Source organism: Zonotrichia albicollis, chromosome Z (genome assembly GCF_047830755.1).
Source record: "Zonotrichia albicollis isolate bZonAlb1 chromosome Z, bZonAlb1.hap1, whole genome shotgun sequence".
Taxonomy (NCBI): Eukaryota; Metazoa; Chordata; class Aves; order Passeriformes; family Passerellidae; genus Zonotrichia; species Zonotrichia albicollis.
Window position 1 is genome coordinate 48,024,661 of NC_133860.1, and position 23,523 is coordinate 48,048,183.

Sequence of the window (23,523 nt, forward strand, 5' to 3'; positions counted from 1 at the left end):
TGTGATCAGGTTCAATTCCCTACCTCTGTAGCTTTTCAAGCTCTTTTTAACTTCCACAAGCTGTTGCAATTTTTAGAAGAAACAAATCAGGGAACATGAAACCTCAGTTTTGTAGAATTATTGGTAAATATTACTTTTAATTTGGCTTGGTTTACAGTAACTAAAAGCTTAATGTAGCTGTGTAAATAACTGATTCATCCTATTTTAGACTTAAGTTCTTTTGGGGTTAGGTGTTTTAATTCTCATTTGCATTTTAATTCATGGTGACGTTCAAACTCACATTAGAATTTTGGAAATTTAATTCCTTGTTGAATTATTCAACTTCTAAAGATACTACGATTATTTTAATAGCTTTGTTTGTTACTGTGAACCAAACTTTCTTTCTTGTCTTTTTTAAAATGTCCCAAAACATAATTCAAAACAAAATAAAATAAGAATATTTGGTATGTTATTATAAGGTAGAAAAAAATCTTCCTGACTAGAATTACCATTCCTGTAAATAGGGGTTTTTAATGCAAATACTGCTGGAACCTTCTGTACTTGCGCTGCAACCTGGACAATACTAGGAGAAGCATTTTGCATGGTAGACATACAGTTTTATGCTTTAGAATACCCACAAACTAGCAAGGCATTCTCCATAATTTACTTTTATGAGATTCAATTTCAAATTAATTTTGCAAACTTAATGGTTTGGGAAATTATTATGGGAAACAATAATTTAGAGTTGACCTTTTTTGAGCTACCTGTTACTTGATTGGTTTAGCTAGCAATGTCTTTAATTGAATTTGTCAGCAACAAAAATATGTATGCTAACAGCTGCTGACTTAAATTTTATAATTATTGTTATTACCTTAGATAAAAATTTAAGCAGGCAACAAAAAAAAAGAAGGGGAGTAGAACAAAGTCACCTACACTAGTCATCTAGTGTAGTATTTACAGAGTATACATCTTAATGAAAAGGATTTAATACTTATTGCTTCTTTGGAAATACACTTCTGCATTAGAACAAACTGTGACAAATATTTTTTTATGCAGTGAAAAAAATCACAAGCTGTATATGAGAGGATGTGGGTAAAAAATTATTATATGTATGTTGTTTCCTTAGCCAAATCTTCATAATATCATCAGGAAAAACAATTTAAAGTTCAGTCTTGAATTCTACAAATCTAGCTTTTGCTTGCTGTTTCAGAAATGCACATGGGTTTGGGCAATCCCTAGTACCAACACAGGCTGGGGGAGTGAACAGATAGAGAGCAGCCTTGCTGAGGAGGACTTAGAGGTTCTGTTGGATGAGAAATGAACTTGCAGCCTATTTCTGGTCTGTATCAAAAGTTGCATGGCTAGAGGGCTAAGGGAGGTTATTTGATTCTGTCCCTGTACTCTGCATTGTGAGACCCCACCCAGAGTGATGCACTGAGCTCTGGGGTCCCCGGCACAGGAAGGACATGGACTCGAACTGAGTCCAGAAGGAGGCCACCAAGATGATCAGAGAAATGGAGCACTTCCACAAGGAAAGAAATTTTTCAGCCTGGAAAAGGGAAGGCTTTGCAGTGACTAAACAGAAGCCTTCCAGTACCTGAAGGGAACCTACAAGGAAGAGGAAGATAATTTACTTACGACACTATGTAGTCACAGGGCAAGTGGGAATGGCTTCAGAGAGAGTAGGTATAGATTAGATATTAGGGAAAAATTCTTTTCTGTGGGGCTGGTTAGGCTTTGGACCCAGACCCCAGAGAAGCTGCGGATGCCCATTTATGGAGGCGTTCACAGCCAGGTTGGAACCCTGAGAAAGCTGGTCTAGTGAAATGCATCCCTGTCCATGGCAGGGAGTTGGAACTAGATCACCTTTAAGGTCCCTTCCAACTCAAACCATTCTATGATTCTATGAAATACAGACTTCTTCTTTGTACAATGAATTACAGGAGTAACATCAGTACCTGTTTGTTTTTTGCTTTTTTTTAAAGAGATATTGTAAAAATGTCTGAATAAAATAGAACAAAACAATCAGACAGCTGAATCTGTATACACGGTATATAAAAAAATTAAACCCATTATTTTAGATAACTAAGTTCTCACATCTAAATATTCAAGAAATTGGCATTGATTTTTGAGGAGGAACTTCTGGGTGTTTGTTTGCTTGTTTTTAAAGTATCTGTCATTAAGTCATGTTGCAAAGAGAGGAATCATGAAATGTATCACTGTCTTCTAGTCTGAAACAATTTTTGGAGAATAAAACAGCAGTTTCCTTCAAATGCACTATTTTTCTCATCCCATCTGACAGATTTCATAGTTTCTTTTTAATGGTGTTTTGCCTAATTTCTTGCCATAGAAGTAAAGGAAATTTTATATGTTATCTCTAAAGAAAATATATTTGAGGAAACATGCCATTCACCAAGGGAATTGAATGCATTTGAAAATCTCTCCAACTCATATACCAAAACGAATTCAGGATCAGGCCATTTGATTTTCCTAGGTATGATTCTTTTTCCTATTGCTCTTGCAGCAACTCTTCCCTTTGTAATCTAATGCATAGTTTAAATCTGGTTATTAAGACATAAAAGCACTGTATACTATTGGGAAAAATCTATGTTTACTGTATTTGAATAATATGGGACTTATCAGAAGCATTACAATAGAGTAAGTACCAGTCAGCCTACTTTGAACAAATTTGTTTCATGGCTCTACTAGTCCATATGAATGAATTATATGAAGTGGCTATTTAATGACAAAAATTTTTAGAGCAGAACACTCTATCCAAAGTCATTCTTCTTCTCTCGGGTTTCTGGAGTTATAAGTCTTGTATTTTGTTTAATATATTGCAACAAATTAAGTAAACACATTTCAAACTCTGGGACTGAAAAAAATGTTCTCTTGTATTCCAGTTTTAGAACTGTCACCATAATTGCTAACCTATACTATAAGCAATTTCTCCTAATTTGAGAATATCTTATTTCAGGGACATAGAGTTATGTGCTATTGCCTGTAAAATAAAAGTTTATGTATAAAAGCCATTTTGCTATAAGTATACAAAACTTCTGGATTTGGGTGGGCTATTTTTTGGTTGGGTTTTTAGGGTCTTTTTTATTTGTTTGGTTGGTTGGTTTGGTTTTACTTTTGATTTTGCTTTTTGCTTTCTTTGTTTTACATTTTGAGAGAGCACCATATCTGACAAGATGCTGTGCTTCTCATAGACAAAAGAAGTCTATGAAAGACTTTAAGGCATGAATTATCACAAAAGAACTAATATAGAAAAAGAGTAGAAATGTGATCCTGTAAGTAGAAAATGCAAATAATAATAATCAAAGTAAAAAGTTGATATCAGTATTTTCTTTGCAGCTGTTCAGAAATTTTAAAGGGTTTTTAGCAAATTTAAAAGTTGTGTTTTTCTGATATATTTGAATAATGCATCTTATATTGTGACTATAATAAAATATTTTCTGTTCTGCAGGCATTTTCAAAACCCAATTTCTACCAGTAATAGTTGTACAATGAAAATGTGGAAACTATGGATTTTGAAAACCAATGCAGGAAGCCAGGTGTTGTGATGGCATAACACCAACCTGTTAGGAGCTTGCTTTGTACTATGGTTGTGAATTTCTTGATACCGGTCATGTAGTACATCATAGTGACTTAATTAATTTAAATCCCTTCTATATAATAGCATGTTCCTTATCAGGAACATATTTCCATTCACCTGCAAAGGTGAAGACAAACACTTTGAACAAATTACTTTTGCCAAGTACCGATATTATTCTTCCCCAAAAATAAGTAAAAAACCGAAAAATCCAATGTTCATGATTTCTAGAACAATATCAGTAAGGTATTGTCAGAGGGTTCAGATGTAACAGCAACCTGCTCATTTTTAAGCAGTAAAAAGGCATTTTTATTCTTCCAAGATGTCATCCATATTACTATAGGAAATCAGAACAACAATCATGAATTCAACAAAAGAAACTAACTATAGTTGTTTATAGCATCAAAGCATGCTGAAAGCACAGAGCAAACAGACAAAGAAAAGTAAAGGATTTTTGCCTTTTTGGAATCTTGAATATCAAGTAAATTGTAAAGATATGATGTACAGATTTTTCATACAAGTCTTCAGAAAAAGGTCAGACCTGTCTTATCTTTTTAACATATATTGTCAACTATTGGGTCACTCAACATTGCTATTCATGTTTACCGAAAGACTAGTGAAAATATGCAGTCATTTAGATTTGTTTTGAATGGTTTATAAAACAGAAAAGTTGATTAAATTTTTTATATATTTTCTAACGTAAAGAGAGAAGAATACACAGTATTCTGCATTATAATGTTTCATAATGGCATATGTTATTTAGAATTGTATTATAATACTTAAAAATCTAAACCAAAGTTTAGCATCTTCAGTACAATGTGAGTAGCTTTCCTGCTTTACTATTTTTAAATGCTTGCCTTTACAAAAGTGCTGCCTCAAACAGCTACTTCAAATGAGCATGAGGCTAAAGGATAAATCCTCCAAAGTCAATTTTCTCTCAGGATTTGACCAGGAACAAAAAACTACATGTGGGAAAGTAACTGTACAATCTTGTTTACTAATTCTCAACAGATGCAATGCTTTGAAAAATCAAAATAACAACACTGAGCATTGTATAAATAGTGAAAGTGCATTTGAATTCAAAATTGGAAAGATAAATGAAAAAAAATTACTCTGGATGCCTTGTCTTGAAAAGCTTCATATTGTATTTCATAACTTGCATAAGGTACAACAGAATTTCTGTCTCTGGAAAGTTTATCACTGTCATAGATTACATCGTAATTAGTTTCACAGGTAAAGCCTACTTTCACAAAGATCAACTTTACTAATCTATAAAAAGAAATGCTTTATAAAATACACGTCCAGCAGGTTCCTAGAAAACATCTATGGTAACTTCCTGTACAAGTTAGTGAATGATCCCAAAAGCAGTTTTTTGCTGCTCAACCTCATACTAAGAAATACAAAGGCCTTGTTGATGATGTGAGGGTTGGCTGCAGTCTTGGCTGTAGCAACCATCATATTGCGCAGTTCACTACTGAATGAAGAGGTGTCAGGACAGTAAGATTACAGCCATTGATTTCAGCAGAGCTAGCTTTAGCTTCTTTGAGGATCTTGGAAGAGTGGAAGAGTCCCAGAGGAACAGGCCCTGCAGGGAAGAGGGCTCCAAGGGAGTTGGTTGAATTTCAAGGATCAGTTCCTTCAGGCACAAGAGTGATGCATACCAATGAGAAAGAAATCAAGTGAAAAGGACAAGAGACCTCCTTGAATGAATAAAAAACTCCTGTCATTATTCAAGAGTAAACAGGAAATACACAGGAGATGGAAGTGAGGTTAGGTCACTTGGAGTGAATATAGAGAGGTGATCAAAGTTGAAATGAGACTAGAAAGGCCAAGGCACATCTTAAATTAAATGTGGCCAAGGATGTAAAGGATAACAAAACAGGCTTTTCAAATATATCAATTACAAAAGAAAAATAAAACAGAATATAGGCCCATTGGTAAATGGAGAGGAGACCCTGGTAACAGGATGTAAAGAAGGCAGAGTTATGGAGTGCCTTCTTTGCATCAATCCACACTGATGAGACCAGCCTCCAGGAATATCTGACCCAGGAGACAAGGGTAAATGAATGTTGGATGGAAAATTCCTCTTGGTCATAGAGGATTGGGTTAGAGTCAGGAAAACTTGATATCCACAATTCCAAGGGCTTGGGATGAATGCACAAGTGCCAAGAGAGCTGTTCCTAGACAGGATGCTCATGACCATCTTTTAAAGGTCATGAAGATCAGGAGAGGTACCTGAGGAATGGAATACAGCAAATATCAACTTGGTCTTCCAAAAGGCCATGAAGGAGGAGCCAAGGAACTACAGCCTCACCTCAATCACTGGAAAGGTGATGGAGTGAGTGCCTCATTCTAGAGTCCATGACTACCACATGGAAGGCAAGAAGCGGATCAGGGGTTAGCATAGGTTCAGTAAAGACATGTAATGTTTGAACAACCTCATTGCCTTTCATAATGAAACAAGTAATCAGATGAATGAGGAGAGAGCAGTGGATAACATCTACCTCAACTTCATCAAGGCTTTCGACACTGTCTCTCACAACATCCTCACAAGCAAACTCAGGAAGCTGGATGAGGTGAGTGGACAGAGAGGTGGATTAAGAATGAACTGAATGGCAGATCCCAGGGGGTTATAATCAGTAGTGTAGGGTCTGGCTGGAGGCCTGTCACTAGTGGTGCCCTCAAGGTTCAATACTCATCCAGTATTGTTTAACTTGTTCATCAATAACTTGGATACAAGTTATTAATGCAAGGAGCAGAGGTCTCCTCAGCAAGTTCACTGATGACACAGAGCTGGGAGCAGTGGCTGATACCCCAGAGGGTCGTGCTGCCCTTCAGAAGGGCCTTGAGAGGGTGGAGAGGTGGGCAGAGAAGAGCTGTGAAATTCAGCAAAGGCAAATGCAGGGTTCTGCACCTGGGGAAGAATAATCTGGGCACCACAACAGGCTGGGAACTAATCTGCTGAGAAGGAGCTTTGCAGACAAGGACTTGGATGTCCTGGTGGACAAAAAGCTGTCCATGAGCCAGCACTGTGTCGTGGTGGCCAAGAAGGCCAGTGGTGTCTTGGGGTGCATTAGGACGAGCATTGCCAGCTGGTCGAGGAAGGTGATCCTGACCCTTTACTCAGGCCTGGTGAGGCACATCTGGAGCTCTGTGTTCAATCCTGGACCCCTCAGTGCAGGGTAGACATGAGAGATCCTGGAGAGGATCTCCAGATCCAGATTAAGGGACTGGAGCATCTGTGTTACAAGGAAAGGCTGAGAGAGTTGGGCCTGCTCAGTCTCAAAGAGACAACTGAGAGAGGAACTTATTGATGTCTGTAAGCATCTGAAGGGAAGGTGATAAGAGGCTCCAGACTCTGCTCAGTGGTGCCAAGCAATAGGACAAGAGGCAATGGGCAGAAAATCATGCACAGGAAATTCCGCCTGAATATGAGGAAGAACTGCTTCGCTTTGTGGGTGACCATGCATTGAAAGAGATTGCCCAGAGGCTGTGGAGATTCCCTCACTGGGAATACTGAAGAGCCGTCTGTATACAATCCTGTGCAAGGTACTGTAGAATGTCACTGCTTGAGCAGGGAGTTTGGATCAAATGCCAAACTGTGGTCCTTTCCATTCTGACCCACTCTGTGATTCTGTGATTATCAAACACATGAAAATTGATAAAAATCAACTTTATTTTGTAGGATGCTAATTTTAGACATAGTTGCACATAATCACTGCTACTTTTGGACAACACTTTTTTATATAAGAATTCTAATATTATGTAAATTTGAAAATTGAAACCTGAACAATAACAACAAAAAACATTCCAATTTGCTAAGCAAAAGGATTTTAACAAGGTTTTTGGAGTTTTTGTGGGTGGGGTTTTTTTGTTTTTGTTTTTGTTTTTGTTTTTGCTTTGTTTTTGTTTTGGTTTTGGTTTTGGTTTTGGTTTTGATTTTGATTTTGGTTTTGGTTTTGGTTTTGTTCTGTTTTTGTTTTTGTTTTTGTTTTTGTTGGTTTAGCTTCTTTTTCCTAAACTATATTGTTCTTTGCCAAGAACACCTGGTGGGAAAATAGGGTCTTTTGCTATGAAGTTTTGGCCAACTCCACAAAAATTAAAAAAAAAAAAATTCAGAGAAAAAGGTGTTCTCTATGAATTATTATTTAATCTTTAGGTATGCAGAATCCTAACCAGGCAATAAAATCTCTCAAAACTGTACAAGAACTTAAAATGCCTTTTGTGAAACAATCAATACTTTTTCTTTAAATAATCCTAACATATAGGAAAATTGGTGCATATATGTGGTGGTTTGACCAGGAAGAAGTGGGAATTCTGGGATGCTGTGGTCAAACCAATGGATGTTCGGAGTTTGATACTGGCACCTGGTGTAGCCAGTGGGGTTTGGACACACCTCCGAGAATACACAGGGGTTAAAAAGCAGAGCTCTGGCCCTGGGAGGCTCTCTTGGGACGTCGAGGAGAAGAGGTCAGATCTCCCTCCCCTGTCCAGCCGCTGCTGCTGGGCGGGGGAGGGGCAGCCATGCGGTAGGCCCGGGGCCTGGACAGAGATGGGGGTGAGAAGGCCCTCAAGGATGGAAGGGTGGAGGAGCAGCCCAAGAGACATCGGGCAGACATTTCCCCCCCCAGGAGGGAGAGAGAGGGAGAGTCGGCGAGACGGAATGTGATAGCAGCCGGCCCAGGAGGAGAAAGGGGGGAGAAGGGTGCAGCCCGGCCGGCCGCAGCAGCAGCGCGTGTGGGAGTATCGTCGTTCTGAGACAGGCAGAGACTGAAATTTTTAACCCCTTTCTTTCATGATTGGGGCCTTGCAAGAATGCTGATCCTCCTCGGAGCTGACTAAGAAGGGAGATAAGAGATAAGATGAAACAAGGACCTGGCCCGAAGGATGTAGAGAAGACTGGCTGAGTGAAGAGAGAGATGCTTGGAGTGGCCTTTTGGCTGGACTCTTCTTGTGGCCATGGACTCAGTTTGTTCCTGTGACACAGAGACTGCGCTTAGGGGGAGGCAGTGCCTCAGAACCAGGAGGGTTCATCGTGGGGACCCCTCGGCCCCAGGGGGTTGGAAAAATATGGGGGGGACAGATGTCCCAAAGCAGAGACTGTGCCTTTTTGGAGGGAGACAAGGCATCCTTAAAAGACAACCCTAAAAGCAGCTCTGGTCCATGCACGGTGGTGAGAGCACTGGGCATGGAAGGAAGATGTCACAAGCGGCAAAAGGACTTTTCCGGGCGGTGCCGAGTGACATTGGAAGCACACGAGGTTTCAGCGTGTTTCCAGGGGAAGCCTATGGAACAAGAAGGACTCCTCTCCTCTTCATGAACTGAAGTTTGAGTATTATAAAGGGTGGTGCCAGGCTGGCAGGCTGGGCAGTTGGTGATTTGGGAGAATGTATCGGATTGGGAAATTCAGATAGTGGGGAGGAGGAAAGTGGGTTTTTTTGTAAGGTTTTCAATTTTTTTTTTTCCTTTTCCTTATAGTTTTTCCCTATTTTCCTGTAGTTAGGTAATAAAGTGTTCTTTATGTTTAAGCTGGAGCCTGTTTTGCTTATTCCTGGTCACATCTCACAGCAGACACCAGGGTGAGGGCATTTTCATGGGGGCACTGGCTCTGTGCCAGGCTCAAACCATGACAATATATTAACTAAATTTTAAACCCATGATTATAGAATATACATATGATATTTATAATGGAAGATTGATATATTTTTATATCAAAAGGTTGCACTAAAAATGTTCTTTAAAAAGCTCTGTTCTCTCAACAAACTGACTTATGATAAAAGTGCTACCACTATGCAAACATCTGACCACAGATCTTGTGCTGCAAAATCCTGTACTACCTGGTTGTGAAAAGTGAAATTATAGTTGCAAAGAAGCAGCATTTTATTTTTTATTCAGATTATATTATTACAATCTCTGTTTTCTAACTGTATATTGCCTTTTGTGACTCATCTAATATGGTTAGCACTCAGATACTGAGAAATACTGACCTGTATTATATATTTCTTTGCACTACTATTTGCTGTATGTTGCATATTTGGGAATACCAAAATACCAATAATTTCTTGGAAAGAAAAATACAGATTTTTTTTTTTTTCCTTTCATTTTACAGATGCCTGACTAATTAATGAAGATTTTTTTTATTCCAGTTTTCTACCTATACACAACGAAAGAACTCTAGAAGAATGAAATTACTTGAAGTACATATAATTTTGTGGACAAAAATATTTTCACTGGTAATATATCTGTTCTGTATTGATTTATTTTTGCAATTCTATTAGGTTGCTTTCTTAATCACTATTCCTTCATTAGAAATGACACCTAGCCTTATGTTATTATCAGTTTCAGTTAAAATATATTTATGAACAATATAGATTTTTATCAAAAAAGAGGTTCTTTTTTGATAATTTTAAGGTTGATTATGTGGTTAAGTGAATTTTGTGGTGATGGTAAGTAGCTAAATGAACCAAAATTTTTTAACCATAGCTACAGTGTTGCCTGAGTGTGGGAGTCTTCACTTTTTTCCAGGACTCCACATCCATCTTTAGCCACAGGACTCAAAACTGCTTATTGCCTTAGGGAGCAGATGACTCTGCATAAATGTCTCATCTTTGACCTTTGTGTTGTGATTGTGAGATGTGAAATATTTTCAAAACACATAATTTTTTTGTAATGTAAATCTTTATCCCCAGTATTTGAATCCATTCTATCATCATATTTCAGCTAGCCAACTAACTATCAAACTAAAAGAATGTATGTTCAAACTGAACAAATTTAAATTGGCTTCAATAATATGGCCTAGAGGTTAAAGCTTGAATATACATATTCTAGCTTGCAAAGCTATTGAAATGATAGTCAGTGTTAAGAATTTTATACTCATATATTATTATTAATAATATGAATTCCATCATAAAAGACTTAAAAAATTATTGCGTCCTTTAAGTCTATGATCAAAAAAAAGTAATAGACCGCATCTTCTATGCCTGTACCTAGAGTTTTCATCTTTTTTATCAATCACAACAAATTTGTTCTAAATAATGAAGATGTATTGTCTCCTCTTGCATCTTAATTACCATAAAAGTGCCACAGATGTATCTCTGTTCATTCAAGTTTAAATATGGAATCTGAGACACAATGAAGTCTTAGGGATATGCTTTGTATTTCTGCATTATCAAAATTTCACCCTTAAGGGGAATATTATGTTGACATTTTCAGGGCTGAAACTGTGCTCACCAACCAGAGGAAAACACATCACTGAATTTCTGTTTAGGAGAAATCAATACATAAAAGAAGCAACTTCTATTCAAATTTCAGCAGGCATTTCTATGCTTACGAAGTTTTGCTAAAGTACTTCCTATAAGAGATAGTTCGCACAATTTGGATTTTTTTCTTTCCATAACAATTGAAATGAAAGTGAATGGAAGTTAAAAAAATTGTATATTATTGTATACCTATGCCACAAATACAGAATTCTTAAACCAACACAAATATTAAACCACTGAGAGCATGTTGTAAATTTGGCAGAGTTTTTTTTTTCCATTTTTAATTTCCCATTGTTTTCCATTGCTATTAATTCCTTAAAGGAAATGTCTTAAATTTGATGAAGTTACATCATTTTGGGAAATTTTATTTATTACAGATTTACAGTCTTGAAGAAGTGGGAATCCAGCCACAGAAAATCAAGAATTCTTTAACTGTGAAATATAAATGTTAATAAATAGTTCACATTTATTTGAAAAAAACACCTCAATCTGGTGCAAGAGACTGCAGAAATCAATTAGATATGTATTTATTAGATTTTACTTTAATAACGTGAATTTGTTTGAAGAATGTGTTTTTTAGTTTGGGTAAAATAATTAGTGTATCTGTAAAATAATTCAGTGCATCTGAACTACTTGTATTTTTACAGTAGGAACAGCAACACAAGGGGATAATTTTAATACTTCAAATAAAAGTAATTTATATTGGAGCTAATAAAATGAGATAGGAGGATGACCAAATGGCATGATTTTAGATCACATTGTAATCTGTACCACATTCTCAAAGGCAAGGAAAAATTCCTTGAAAAGGAAACTTAGTATTAAAAAGGAATTTCATTGTTGGTGTTCATTCCAATAAATAGACACTGCTGGTGTCACTGCTGACATCACTTCTTTTAGATAACAGTGTAGTCAGTAACATTATACTTCAATGATATGATGAAGGAAAAGTCACTCAAAGGACTGATAAGAACAAATAACTGCCTGGTTTAAAAGTAACAGACTATGGGTGAACTTCATAAATTAAAATCAGAAATATTTTTTCTTGTTTACTTTGTAAATTGCCCATATATCAACAGCAAGAGAGCAGAGAATTAGAATCTATGCTGCATCAGTGGTCCTACCTCTGCAATTGATGTACAAAATGTAATGACCATTTCTATGTCTGTAGCATATGAAATAACATACAACTTCATTCTTCTTAGGATCTAGAGTTTCAAAAGGTTTTCTTGCACTCATTAAATTCTAGAACATGAATGATTTTCATATAACAATTATATATAACTGTAGTTATAAAACGGTTCTTGTACATGGTATCTAGCTTAGCAAAACATACATGGTGTTCCATTGAAAAATGAAGATTTTTTTTCCAGCACTTGAGCTCCAACAGTAGCACAAACTTTGACTGAAAGAAAAAGAATGAGCGTGGTATATTAAGGCTGAGAGATATGGGACACAGTTGTCTAAAACATGCCTCACAATCATTGGGCCTTTCATTATCCAGAACTTTTTAACACCTAAAAATAAGTAACAATAGTGTCTGTTTTCTCTACGCAGTATTTAAATTTAAAAATTTAAAATAATCCTATTTCAAATGGGAATTTCCAGTTAGAGAGTATTATATAAGAGTTAATGGAGTGTTGCTAATATCAACAGAAGCTATGATGTAATTTATTAGAGTTTTGTAAAAATTTCTCATCTGGGAACTTTGACAGGATGCAGTGACCTCTTAAATCTACAAGTCTTCTTTGCAGTCAGAAAAATAAAAGCCTTTAGAGTTTCGTAATACTCATATTGGTGTGGATATGGAATATTCTGGAAAGAGTCTGACAAGTAGTTGACAAATAGATTGCTGAAATTTGGAAACCTGACAATATCTATCATTCATGAGTGACTCGTGCTCTACTGAACTAATTACAATAATCACCCCGATTTCCACATGTGTGGGAACCTAGGATTTCTGGCAAAAAGAAACTGAGCATGTAGGAATCAACTGCTCTGTTTATATGATATACAGTTGCTCTGTAAATACAGAAATAATCTGACACCTCAGTTATTCAGACTTCCTATATATGAAGTAAATCACAGATTTACAGTTATAGAAATTTGCCAAGAGAGCCTGGAAGAAAAGTCTGTCAGATAGTCATTAAAGGACATTGTTATAGAAGTTAAATCTGAAATGACAATTCAGCTGATCAAAGTAATAGATCTACACCAACTTACCCCCTCACCAGAATGTCCTCATAGCACAGTTAAGGACCGGAGGATTAAAAGTGTAAGACTCTTCAAGATTTCCCTGAAATAGAAAATCAAACATGTTTTATTTGCTTTTCTACAGCAACACCAATAAATTCTGAAGTGTTCAAGAAAGAGAAAAATTAAATACACTGATAATAAATAACTTCTGCAAACAGTAATCATTGAAAAGCAGCAAAACAAAGTGGAACTTTAGAGTAACTTTGATGTGAAAGAATATAAATCATATTCACACACAATTATTTATATTGAAACTATCTGTAGTTGATTGAAATTGTTATGAAACAATTGTGTTCCAAACACATTGTCTTAGTCATAAACACTTTCTTTCTTTGTCACTTTGCTAGACCAGCCCTTTCTCAATGTACTGTTTTGTGCAAAAATACTCTTTCATGACTGAGCTTATGCTCTTAGCTCTTCAACTACACCAAACATATCACCAAAACCTTGCACCAAGTTGGTAAATTACCTTAGGTATATGAAAACAGAACTGTAACCTTTTCAATAGTAAAGTTATCTTTTCACAGATCACAAACCTGTGATCTGTGAAAAGACAACCTCTACCATGTGGAAATCCAGTCAAAGCACTCATTTAGCTTTTTCTCACTCCCAGTCAAGCTTAAGAGGTGAGCCTATGAAAACCCCATGATGTTCAACAAGGCCAAATGCAAGGTTCTGCATCCTGACTGGGGAAACCCAAACATAAGTACAGACTGGGTAGAGAATGGATTGTGAGGAGAAAGATTTAGGGGTATTGGTTGATGAGAAGCTAAATGCAATCCAGTAATGTGCACTTGCAGCTCAGAAAGCTGACTTCAGCCTGGATGATATCAAAAGTGGTGCTCCCAGAAGGTCAGGGGAGTTGATTGTCTCCCTCTACTCTGCTCTTGTGAGACCTCACCTGGAGTGCTGTACCCAGCAAAAGAAAGATATGGACCTGTTGGAACAAGTCCTGAAGAAAGACACTAAGTTAACCACAGGACTGGACAATCTCTTCTATGAAGATGGGCTAGGAGAATTGGGGGTGCTCAGTCCAGAGAAAAAAAGGCTTTGGTGAGAATTTGTAGCACCTTCTACTATCTGAAGAAGGCTTTCAAGAGGCCTGGAAATGGACTTTTGACAATGGCATGTAGTAATAGGCCAAGCGGAAATGGCCTTAAGTTTAAGGAGTGTATATTTAGGTTAGATATTAGGAAGGAATTTTTTGTCCAAAGAGTTTGTGGACTCCCCATCTATGAAAGATACAAGGCCAGGCTGGATAGGGCTGTGTACAACAGGTCTAGTGGAAGGAGACCCAGGCAGGGGATCTGAATCTAGAAGATCTTTAAGGTGCCTTCCAATCATAACCATTCAATGAGTCTATGATTCTGTTATCTTTCCTTTGGGGTAAGGCTGGGAGAGGTAGAACTGTTCAGTCTGGAGAGAAGAAGGCTCAAGGGAAAACTCATCAACACAGATAAACAACTGAAGGGAAGATGCAAAGATGGAGTCAGGCTGTTTTCTTTGGTGTCCAATGAGAGGACAAAAAGCAATGAGAAAAAGGAAACATAGAAAGAGCTGTATGACTATCAGAAAACAGTTTTTTTTACTGTAACTAAGTACTGAAGCAGTTTGCCAAGAAATTACTGTAGAATATTCATCTTAGAAATACTGAAAAGTGATGTGGACACGGTCTTAGGTAACCTGCTTTCAGTAGCTCTGATTGAGCAGAGAGGCGGGCCCCGATCCAACCTTGATACTCTGTGATACTGCAATATTTTTTACACAGCACGCATGAGTTTGTGTTTTATCCGCTTACTCAGCAGTCTGGGATTGATAACCACCTTCCACTGTTTTATATATCTCAGTCATGTCATTCAGAAATCACAATATTCCTAAATCATTTAGGAGAGAATAAAAGTAAATACCAATAAATGACCACCAATGATCAAGAATGTTTCATCCTAAAAACTCTCTTCCCTGAAATATTCTTTTTTTTGTCATAATACAGTAACAGTTTCAGTGGTTTTGTTGTTTTGTTTTGTTTTTAAAATTCACTGCATATGCAACAGGAAGGCAATTTTTGAAAGTAGGCAGGTAAAAAACTTTTGTTATGAACAAAGGTTAAGTAATATAAAATACAACGGGGATATATGTTTGGAGCATTTATTTTATATGATCTTGCAGAGATTTCAAATGTGGTGGAACACGGTTGGACAATGGACTGAGTTAATCATTTTGATGTCAGAATCATTTCACTATCTTTGTTTTCCATAGTCAGACCGGAAGCAGAGTGAATAGAAACACACAAATAGTAATGAATAGTAACAGTGTTGAAGGCTTAATGACATGGTTCAAACGACTACTTTGAATACATATGTTGTTACATTGTAACATTGCTGTGTTTATGGCAGAGATCTATTAGGCTGATACTAACACCTGATCTATTAGGCTGATACTAACACTAACACTGATACTATCAGTTTTTTTCAATAAAGCATCAATTATTATTTTTTCTTTACCTAAGTTGCTTAACTAATCATCACATCACAGGAATGCTGATTAAGCAATAAGAACTCATAAAATATGCCCTGAAAACTGGTGCACTATTCATTGCTTCTTTTTCATAAAAATGTATTCAAATATAAGATTCTTCCATTCTTTTATCAGTTCTCTTTGTTACTCTGTACTATGCATTGTAGTTGCCTGTATTAAATTTGTTTGGTCCAATTTGTGGTCTTTCATCACTTGAAAATTATGAACCTGTTCTGTTCACTGAAAGACTATTTTCACATTCAATACTTCCCCTTTTTGTTAATAGTACTATTTTTCATCAACTTTTGCTTAAAAATACCAGAAATTCCAACCACTAAACATAAAAATATTGCTTAAATAAATTCTTAATGTTCTAATTTGTTAAGCACAGTTTATATGGATTAATTTATGGTAATTTTCTTGAAGAACAAAAAATACATTCTGTGTACATTTAAAAGACAAAGAACTATTTCAGAGTTGTAGTAGAGGGACAGAAGTTGAGTAAAACTAACCTTTTCCTGTATTTGGAGGCGTGCATACCTTTCACTTCCCTCTTCCCCTGCACCGTTTTTCTCTACCAACCATTCCATGGTTCTTTTCTAATTTTACTCAATTTCTTTTGATAGTTTCACAGTTAGGCCTTATTCCATTTTTGTCTCAGTATCAAAGATATCAGTGTATCAGCATAGCTTTGAGCTTAAATCATAGATGATTAAAGTGCAAAAACTGACAAAACCAACAGCACATCTGAATATCATAGGGAGGGTAGCTCTGGAAACTCATCTATTTGGTTTCCTAAACGGTCCAAAACAGAAAAATCTCTATCATCTACTGTTTATTTAAAAGATAGAAAAAAACTAAGAGGATGGTGGGTTACATTACTAAAAATATCAAGGGAAAAATGTTGCTATATAGCCCCACAGGATCAATAGGCTTGCTCCTGCTTAAAAATAAAATAACTTATAAAATTACTGGTTTTCTATTTTTACAAAAATACTCCTTCCCTTAAAAAATTCTTTTGTTTCTCCAGAATCTTTATTCCCAGTATTTAAATATGAAATATAAGAAAGCAGATGTCACAGTTCCCAAACTTTGTTTCTAAGTCTGTGTCACACAATGCTAAAAGCTCATTAGGGAAAAGAAGTGGTCTCTGCTGAGTGGCTGTCAGTGGATTTTGGGGGCAGACATTGCTGTTAGACTCTGTTTGACCATAGCCAGGCCTCTCCCAGGTTTGTCACTGGTAAATTGAGTTGGCAGTCTTCTGCTATCTCGCTGACGTGCCATGCAAATAAGTAAGTTCATTGAAGAACACTGTGAAAGCACATGAATCTGCGGGAATGAAGGTAAGTCATTTAAATTTCACCCAATTAAGGTTAATTCTCTTGTAGTTGTCCTTTAATCTTCTTCTTAATCACTCTAGTATTGAAATAATGAAAATGGGTATTGTATTCCACACCTTAGGCAGGCAAAACTAGTAGCTAGCATGGAACAGAGTGTATCTTCATTGCTTCATGCTTTTCTGCCTGGTCCACTGTTTCTCCCTTGACAGAGTCCACGAGTATAAAGAATTCAGCACTGTTACTTAGGAAAAAAGAGTTTCATTTTCTGAAAGTTTACCTTTTTGATGGCAGTCTGATAAATGTTACACTTGTACAGGGAAAGGGGAAGAAGCATATGAATTGGTACTTTTTGTGGTAACTGGATTGTAACTTGTTTTTTTCAAAAGAAAAACCTCTCTCAGGCACCTGAAGGTCATGGTAAGGGACAGACAAAGCTCTTTAACAGCTGAAAAGCCTGTCAGGAAAATGACATAGTAGTCAAGCCCTTATTTTATTTTATTTTTTTTTAAGGGAAACAGTCGTTTGTATATGTGGATATGGTACAGAATAGAAAATGAGGTCCTATATGGACTCATGACCAAGAAGTCACTTTTGGGCTCTGAAAGGAAAGAAACACCTACAACCAAATAAAAAAATTGAGAGAAGAGAAGGAATAAAATAAATGACTTATAATTAACTCGATGCAAACAATGGTCATGCTGGGATAGCCTAGTTCTGAGTAACATCATTTAGATGCTGGGAATTTCAACCAATTTAACACTGTCTGTAACATTAGTTAGATTCAGATTGAGATTATAAAGAGTGTGTAGAAAATCTTTAAAGATGGAAGCACTGAAAAAATAGAATATCATGTTCATTATAAGCAGGAAAGGTGAGTCAGAAGTTGAATCTTCTACAAGCTGGAGGTACTTAGTTTGATGTAGTATCAGAGAGTAGACCCCATGCTTCTATCATTTTATTAAAAATGTTTAAAAGGATGAAAGACTGCATCAAACGTTGGTATATACCTTAAATTCTCCTTTCATAGTAATTTGTTTTCCCCCACAGAATTGGAAGTTATTTATATTTAGGATTTTTTGGTTTTGACAAAGAGATTATACTGTCAAAAATTGTTTTCTTATTAAGAGCAATTTTCCCCTTGCTGATACAATAACTGCCATCAACATCTGACAGTCATTTTCAGGATGTGTGAGTACACTGTTTACTGTCATCTTTGCAAATATGAAGTGTGAAAAATATGTATTTCTCAAATAAAGTTTAGAGTAAAATATTCCTTATTTAACTTTTGCTTTGAATCAAGAAAGAACATCAAGAAATGTGTCTTGGGCTCTAAGCAGCAACATGAAAGAGGAGGAAAAATATAAATCTCTCAAATTAAAACATGAAAGTGTGAACAATGATATTAAAATCAGGATTTTCAAAATTCAGAAAATCTGGTACCTAATTTAGTTCAATTAGTTTCCTTTGCAAAGTCTTTCAAATAGACTAGATAAACCAGGATAAACGAGTACTGGTCTAAAAAAGCAGAGTAATTCCCACTTCTACAGGTAGCAGTATACATGAAGGATAATGAAAAAAGCTGATTAAGAATTTTGTATCTGATGTGTTTTATGAGACTAAAAGACATTTATTTTCTCAATATTTTCCTGATCCCTCAATCATGATTAATCCTGGCCATTCAATGTCACCTGTGTATATAGTCCAGAAAGACAGTAGCAGGTGATGAGCTAAGAGAGGCCTATTAAGACCTCTCACTTGCCTAACCTTGTTTCACAAACAGACTGAAACACAGTCTCCCTCTTAACAGTACAACACAAGTAGGCAGTCTTCCAGGAATGATTTTACAGCCAAGTAAATCAGTGTTTCTTCTCCTGTAAAGTCATTCTCAGTAGTATTCTCATTGCTATTAAGAGGTATCACGATGAAGAATAACATCAGAAACATGGTATTGCCCCAGTGGGAATGTAGTAGGAAGCAAAATAGAAGGGTTTCAGGCAGCTATTTAGAAGAGATTTAAGCTCTAGTAAACAGGACCCTCCAGAGAGATAAAGGGAAAATATGTTTAACACTTTTTCACCTATTAGAATACTGTCAGTGTTGTTTTACCTTGTATTTCACAAAGTTTGACAATTTCTATTCCTGTGCTGCAGCAAACCCAAGCAGTAAAAGAGCTCCCAAATCATAAGAAAAAAAATTAGTAGGGCAGAGTTCCTCTAAGAAAATATCCGCCAGTAATAATAATGTAAAGACTAGCATTTGCTCTTCATGAGACAGAAGCTCCTGTCAGACCTATCACGGGCCTGAGGTGAAAGCAGCTGCAATGGACGAACAAGGGTGTCAAGGGCTTGGGCAGCCCTTAAGGCTGGCTTGTTGCAGGGTCTGTGTATAGCCCGGTTCCACTGATGTGCAGCCAGGGCCCTCCCCAGGTCCCAGTGCCCACGCCTGTCCTGCCCATTCCCTCATATCACTTCTGCAGAACAGTGTGCCTTCCCCACCACCACTGCAGCTCTTTCCCCTGCCAAGGGACCGCACTCCAGAGGTGCACTGTATCAGGCCTGGCATATCCGCATCTCCCCCATTGTCCTCCCAGGGTGCCCTCACCTTCCTAAGCCTTATCTGTGTGTGGGGCCGCGTCCTAAGGCCAAGCCATGGTGAAAGGCATCACAGCTGTTGAAGAGGCTACCCTGCAAGCCTCCCAGGAGGGAGCCATGGGTCAGCACTCACAGTGGCTGGAAGCCACAGTCAGGCATTATGAGGCCTTGCACCAGGATGCGCCTTCTGCTGTTGATTGCCCTCAAGCCAGCCACCGTGGCACCGGGCAAGAGGCTGGGGCTGTGCCACAGCAGCAGCTGAGCTGGTCATCTGCTCTACTTTCCTCCCAGACCCTGCCACTAGAAACTCTGGGCTGACCCATGTCTCTCCACCTCCCTGCTGCCTCCAGGACCTCCCTTGCCCCTGTGCTTCACCTTAATTCCATCACCTGGCCCTGGTGTGACTTTGTCATAGGCCCCTGCTCTTGCCCTTGTTCCAGTCCCACCATAAAACAGAAAAAAGTTAATTCAGAAGTGCTGCTTTTCTTTGTAGATGTGGAACCAGTATATCCTTTTTGCCAAAAATTTAACTTGCCAAAAATTTAACTTGCCAAAAATTTAACTTGCTGACCTTTGAAAAAATTTGAATTTTCCAATATATTAAAATTTTAATCATGGGCATGTTTCTGCAGTAATAAATTTATCCAAGGTGTTTTTATTTGGTTGGGTTTTTCTTCTTTTTTTTCTTTTTTTTTTAATTCTTTTTTTTTTTTTTGGAAAATTATTGCATAATGATCTGAGGGCATTGACATCAACTTGTCTCTTAATTGTTCTATTATTAAAGCATTATCAAATAAATTATCTTTTTTTCTTTTTTACAAAGACTCAAGATTAATTTATTGTCTAGTCAGTAAACTTTATGAGGTGAAAACTTTAGACAAACATTTTCTCGAAGTTCTAGGCATAGAACACATCACAGGTAAAATAACTATTTTTTATGAGTTAACTTTGTGCCTTGGAGAAACTGTGGTAGGGACAATGCTCTGTATTTGAAATACAGCGAAAAGCTATTCTCTTATGAAACCCACCAATCTTCTTGTGTAATAGGAATTTGTAAATAAGATTAATTTAAAAATTTCTTTCTGTTACTGGCCTTTTTTATCCATTTAAAAATATTTGTTTCTGTGGCAATTTTTATTTTCAATGGTTTTTAGTTTAAAATGTTTCTCTGTTGTTTAGTTTCTTTACATATCTAATGAATACAAATAGTACTCAACAGCATTTGGTATTAAGAAATGGCATATTATCACACATAAACTGTTCAGCAATGCCTATAAATAACAAGAAAATCTGCTACTAATGGGTAAACTTATATGTCACCCAAAATCTACAATACAAGTACTGGTGAATTGAATTCACAAAAAAGATAAAAAATAATTGTGGGTGGAGAGAAACCACAAAAAAAACCATGGAAATTCTTCCATTATTTCTTCTGGTCATACACCAAGAAGAAGTTAAAAAATATATCCTGGAGCATGACTGCAGGAAATCTTTCACTTTTGCGCAATGGTTCTACTTTTTGTCGCTGCTGTACCTTTTGATTCTGGTTTTTGGGAATTTTACTTCTGTCTTTTTCTATTGTCTAGATAGAACATCTGATATACTATGGAAAATTTCAGATTAGTACATATCAGAAAGTTATGTTTTATAGGAAAAAAATTTATATATTTATTAAATGCACTACAGTTATAGAGTGGACTTTTCAAAAATCTAAATATATGCACAGAATTCCCCACTGCAAAAATTCTTGATGAGTGTTTGAAAATTGAGAACCGTATTTTAAGTCCTTAAAATGATTGTGTGGTCCAGTACTGTCTCAGTGAAGCCAAAGTTACCAATTACAGGTTGACAAATAAAAGCCAAAATGTAATTTTACCCATTCCTCTCTTCTGATATAATCTCACAATTGTATTGTATCTCTCTAACCCTTTCTAAATAGAAAAGCTTTCTATAGACAATTGATACAGGTGATCTTACACCACAAATTATAGCAACCTGGGGTTAAAAGGAAAAGGGCAAAAAGTCCTCCAAAGTCATCTGTATATTTTTGGCAAGAAAGAACAATTTCATTTATGAAAATTTAGAAAAGGGGAAAGGGAAAGGGAAAGGGGAAAGGGAAAGGGGAAAGGGGAAAGGGGAAGGGACGGGGAAAGGGGAAAGGGGAGGAGAGGAGAGGAGAGGAGAGGAGAGGAGAGGAGAGGGAGGAGAGGAGAGGAGAGGAGAGGAGAGGAGAGGAGAGGAGAGGAGAGGAGAGGAGGAGGAGAGGAGAGGAGAGGAGAGGAGAGGAGAGGAGAGGAGAGGAGAGGAGAGGAGAGGAGAGGAGAGGAGAGGAGAGGAGAGGAGAGGAGAGAAGAGAAGAGAAGAGAAGAGAAGAGAAGAGAAGAGAAGAGAAGAGAAGAGAAGAGAAGAGAAGAGAAGAGAAGAGAAGAGAAGAGAAGAGAAGAGAAGAGAAGAGAAGAGAAGAGAAGAGAAGAGAAGAGAAGAGAAGAGAAGAGAAGAGAAGAGAAGAGAAGAGAAGAGAAGAGAAGAGAAGAGAAGAGAAGAGAAGAGAAGAAGAGAAGAGAAGAGAGAGAAGAGGAGAGGAGAGAAGAGAAGAGAAGAGGAGAGAAGAGAAGAGGAGAGGAGAGAGAGGAGAGAAGAGGAGAGAAGAGGAGAGGAGAGAAGAGGAGAGAAGAGGAGAGGAGAGAAGAGGAGAGGAAGAGAAGAGAAGAGAAGAGAAGAGAAGAGAGAGAAGAGAAGAGAAGAGAAGAGAGAGAAGAGAAGAGAAGAGAAGAGAAGAGAAGAGAAGAGAAGAGAAGAGAAGAGAAGAGAAGAGAAGAGAAGAGAAGAGAAGAGAAGAGAAGAGAAGAAGAGAAGAGAAGAGAAGAGAGAGAAGAGAAGAGAAGAGAAGAGAAGAGAAGAGAAGAGAAGAGAAGAGAAGAGAAGAGAAGAGAAGAGAAGAGAAGAGAAGAGAAGAGAAGAGAAGAGAAGGGAAGGGAAGGTTCCGGGAAGGTTCCGGGGAAGGGAAGGGAAGGTTCCGGGAAGGTTCCGGAAGGTTCCGGGAAGGTTCCGGGAAGGTTCGGAAGGGAAGGGAAGGGAAGGGAAGGGAAGGGAAGGGAAGGGAAGGGAAGGGAAGGGAAGGGAAGGGAAGGAAGGGAAGGGAAGGGAAGGGAAGGTTCCGGGAAGGTTCCGGGAAGGGAAGGTTCTGGGAAGGGAAGGTTCTGGGAAGGGAAGGTTCCGGAAGGGAAGGTTCCGGGAAGGTTCCGGGAAGGTTCCGGGAAGGTTCCGGGAAGGTTCCGGGAAGGGAAGGGAAGGGAAGGTTCCGGGAAGGTTCCGGGAAGGTTCCGGAAGGAAAGGAAAGGAAAGGAAAGGAAAGGAAAGGAAAGGAAAGGAAAGGAAAGGAAAGGAAAGGAAAGGAAAGGAAAGGAAAGGAAAGGAAAGGAAAGGAAAGGAAAGGAAAGGAAAGGAAAGGAAGGAAAGGAAAGGAAAGGAAAGGAAAGGAAAGGAAAGGAAAGGAAAGGAAAGGAAAGGAAAGGAAAGGAAAGGAAAGGAAAGGAAAGGAAAGGAAAGGAAAGAAAGGAAAGGAAAGGAAAGGAAAAGGAAAGGAAGGAAAGGAAAGGAAAGGAAAGGAAAGGAAAGGAAAGGAAAGGAAAAGGAAAGGAAAGGAAAGGAAAGGAAAAAGAAAAAAGACCCCAACAACTAAACAGTAATGTTTAGGCTACAAATTCAGAAAAGCTTATTCAATGGTTACCAGTGTAACACTTCCCCTGGTATATCCATTCTACTTGCAACATAGCTAAGAAATTGTCAGCAGGTAACTGAAAGGTATTTAGATTTACTTTTACACAAATTCATGTTTTCTAATTAAAGGCCTTTCATAGCATTTTGTTCAAAAATGCAATGCCCGTTTTTAAGCTAAATAAAACCAAATTTGTAGGAGCAAATAAATATTTTGTAGTATTATGTTGAAATATGGATTATAGTTGCATTGTTTTAAAGTACGCAAAATATTA

General features: G+C 37.4%; 1 protein-coding gene across 47 annotated transcripts in view; it reads right to left on the reverse strand.

The window, feature by feature from the left end:
- PTPRD (protein tyrosine phosphatase receptor type D) overlaps window positions 1-23,523 on the reverse strand; it is a 1,168,317-nt gene that overhangs the window by 910,060 nt on the left and 234,734 nt on the right. For all 47 annotated transcript variants that reach the window (XM_074533114.1, XM_074533153.1, XM_074533152.1 and 44 more), the window contains one exon: window positions 13,054-13,126. The gene's annotated coding sequence lies outside the window, so the exon portion shown is untranslated. The remainder of the gene's footprint in view (window positions 1-13,053; window positions 13,127-23,523) is intronic.